The sequence below is a fragment of the Arachis ipaensis genome, chromosome B07 (assembly GCF_000816755.2).
Source record: "Arachis ipaensis cultivar K30076 chromosome B07, Araip1.1, whole genome shotgun sequence".
Taxonomy (NCBI): Eukaryota; Viridiplantae; Streptophyta; class Magnoliopsida; order Fabales; family Fabaceae; genus Arachis; species Arachis ipaensis.
In genome coordinates, this window is record NC_029791.2 from 30895975 (window position 1) to 30899531 (window position 3557).

The following is a 3557-nucleotide window of genomic DNA, read 5'->3' on the forward strand; positions in this document are numbered from 1 at the left end:
CCCATTAAATGAGCATCCACATCATCATACTTATCTTAACACTCTCCTTCGGATGACCATTTAGGAATATGCTTCATTAAAACCTTACTAAAGAAAACCTAATGGGAAAAACTTTAGTGAAGAAAAAAGAGTACAATATTCTTTGTGATGGGGTCTGCCTCATTAAAAACCTTGTCAAGAAAAACCCAATGGAAAAAAACCTGACCAAGGAAAAAAGAGTACAGTCTCCTCCTCTTATCGACATCATTTAATATCTCGAAATCGACGCATCCCAATCTGATGTATCAATTTTTCAAAGGAAGATTTTGGGAGTGACTTTGTGAATAAATCTGATAGATTGTCACTTGAGCGGATCTGTTAGATATCAATTGTCCCTTGATTTTGAAGATCATGAGTGAAGAAGAATTTGGGAGAAATATGCTTTGTTCTATCGCCTTTGATGTATCCGCCTTTAAGTTGAGCAATGCATGCTGTATTATCTTCAAACAGGACAATTTGAGCTATCTTATTATCAATCAGTCCATATGATGACAGAATATATTGGATCAAACTCCTGAGCCAAAAACACTCGCGACTTGCTTCATGAATCGCTAGTATTTCGGCATGATTAGAGAATGTTGCCAAAATCGTCTGTTTTGTGGACCTTCATGATATAGCTGTACCACCATATGTGAACAGATATCCTATTTGAGATCTCCCTTTATGTGGATCAGACAAGTATCCTGCATTTGCATAGCCAACTAGTAGTGACTTGGATCTATAGGGATAAAATAATCCCATATCAACCGTTCCATGAAGATATCGAAAGAATTGTTTGATTCCACTCCAATATCTTCTGGTTGGAGAGGGACTATACATTGCTAGTAAGTTCACAGCAAATGATATATCGGATCGTGTGTTATTAGCAAGATACATTAGCGCTCCAATGGCACTAAGATATGGTACTTCAGGACCAAGGATATCTTCATTTTCTTCTTTAGGATGGAATTGATCATTTTCCACATTCAAAGATCTTACGATTATTGGGGTATTCAAGGGATGTGACTTATCCATATAAAATATTTTTAAGATCTTTTCTGTGTATGTTGTTTGATGAATAAAGATCCCATTTTTCATATGATCGATCTGCAGGCCGAGACAAAATTTAATCTTTCTAAAATTTTTCATCTCAAACTCTTCTTTTAGAGTTTTAATAATTGTTGGAATCTCTTCAAGGGTTCCAATGATATTTAAATCATCAACGTACACAGCAATTATAATGAATCCAGATGTAGATTTCTTTATGAAAACACATGGACAGATATCATCATTCTTGAATCCATTTTTGGCCAGATACTCAGTAAGACGATTATACCACATTCGTCCATATTGCTTTAGACCATATAAAGATCTTTGCAATTTGACTGAGTATAACCCCTTGTGAATATTCATTGGATGGTTTAGATATCTTTAGTCCTTCAGGGACTTTCATATAGATATCTTGATCTAATGAGCCATATAAGTAGGCTGTTACCACATCCATTAAATTCATATGCAATTTATGATATGTAGATAAACTGATCAAATAACGCAATGTTATCGCATCAACTACAGGGGAGTACGTTTCTTCATAATCTATACCGAGCCTTTGTGAAAAACCTTGTGCCACAAGTCGGGCTTTGTAGCGCACAACTTCATTTTTCTCATTTCGTTTTCTCACAAATACCCATCGGTATCCAACAGGTTTTACATCTTCTGCTGTACGGACTACATGTCCAAAGACTTCACGTTTTGCAAGTGAGTCTAACTCAGCCTTCATGGCTTCTTCCCATTTTGGCCAATCATTTCTTTGTCGACATTCTTCGACTGATCTTGGCTCAAGATCCTTACTTTCATGCATGATATTTAATGCCACATTATATGCAAATATTTCATTGGCAATTGTCTTATTTCGATTCCATTTCTCTCCTATAAAGACATAATTTATCGAGATCTCGTCATTTTTAAGATTTTTAGGTACCTGAACGTCTTCTGGCGTTAAAACTATATCAGAATTTTGGACAACTGCAGGTGTCTATACTATGTCTTTTTCAACAGGAATAGTATTTACCTCTTTTCTCTTTGGAGGATTTTTGTCTTTGGAACTGACAGGCCTGCCACGCTTCTGGCGTGAATTTGCTTCAGTGGCTATTTGTCCGACTGAGACCTCAATTCGAATTGGAGCATTTTCTACTGGTATATAAGATTTTGTTATCCTCTTTGTATTGAAAAATGCATCAGGCAATTCATTTGCTATTCTTTGCAAATGTATAATCTTTTGAACTTCTAGTTCACATTGCCCTTATCGAGGATCTAAATGCATCAAGGATAATGCATTCCAATTAAGTTCTTTTTCAGGAAGCTTATTCTCTCTCCCTAATGTTGGAAATTTTGATTCATCAAAATGACAATCCGCAAACCAGGATTTAAATACATCTCCAGTTTGTATCTCAAGATACCTCACTATAGAGGAAGAATCATATCCAACATATATCCCCAATTTTCTTTGGGGTCCCATTTTGGTGCGATTAGATGGTGCAATGGGAACATATATCGCACACCCAAATATTCTTAAATGGGAGACATTAGGCTGCTGGTCAAAAGCTAATTGCATAGGAGAGAATTGATGGTAACTCGTTGGCCTCAAACGAATAAGTGTTGCGGCATGTAAAATAGCATGCCCCCAAACCGAGGTTGGAAGATTTGTTCTCATAAGTAAGGGTCTAGCAATTAATTGGAGGCGTTTAATAAGTGATTCTTCTAACCCATTTTGTGTGTGAACATGAGCTACTGGATGTTCAACACTTATACCATTAGCCATACAATAAGCATCAAAGGCTTGGGAAGTAAATTCACCAGTATTATCAAGACGAATTACTTTGATTGGATTTTCTGAAAATTGTGCTTTTAATCGAATAATTTGAGCCAGTAATCTCGTAAACGCCAGGTTGCGAGAAGATAATAAGCACACATGTGACCATCTCGAAGATGCGTCTATTAGGACCATAAAATATCTAAAAGATCCACATGGTGGATGAATAGGTCCACATATATCACCTTGAATCTTTTTTAGAAATTCAGGGGACTTAAATCCAATCTTTACTGGTGATGGCCTTAAAATTAACTTCCCTTGAGAACATGCAGCACAACAAAATTCACTAGATTTAAGAATCTTCTGGTTCTTTAGTGAATGTCTATAGGAGTTTTCAATAATTCTCCGCATCATAGTTATTCCCGGATGACCCAATCGGTCGTGCCAAGTTATGAATTCATTTGGACTAGTAAACGTCTGGTTTACTGTAGCATGTGATTCAATTGCACTAATCTTGGTATAATATAATCCAGATGAAAGTGAGGGTAACTTTTCTAATATAACTTTCTTATTTGAATCATGAGTTGTGATACACAAATACTCATGATTTTCCTCATTCATTGTCTCAATATGATATCTATTTCGGCGAATATCTTTGAAACTCAATAAGTTCCTCAGAGACTTAGTAGACAATAGTGCATTATTTATTATGAATTTTGTTCCTTCG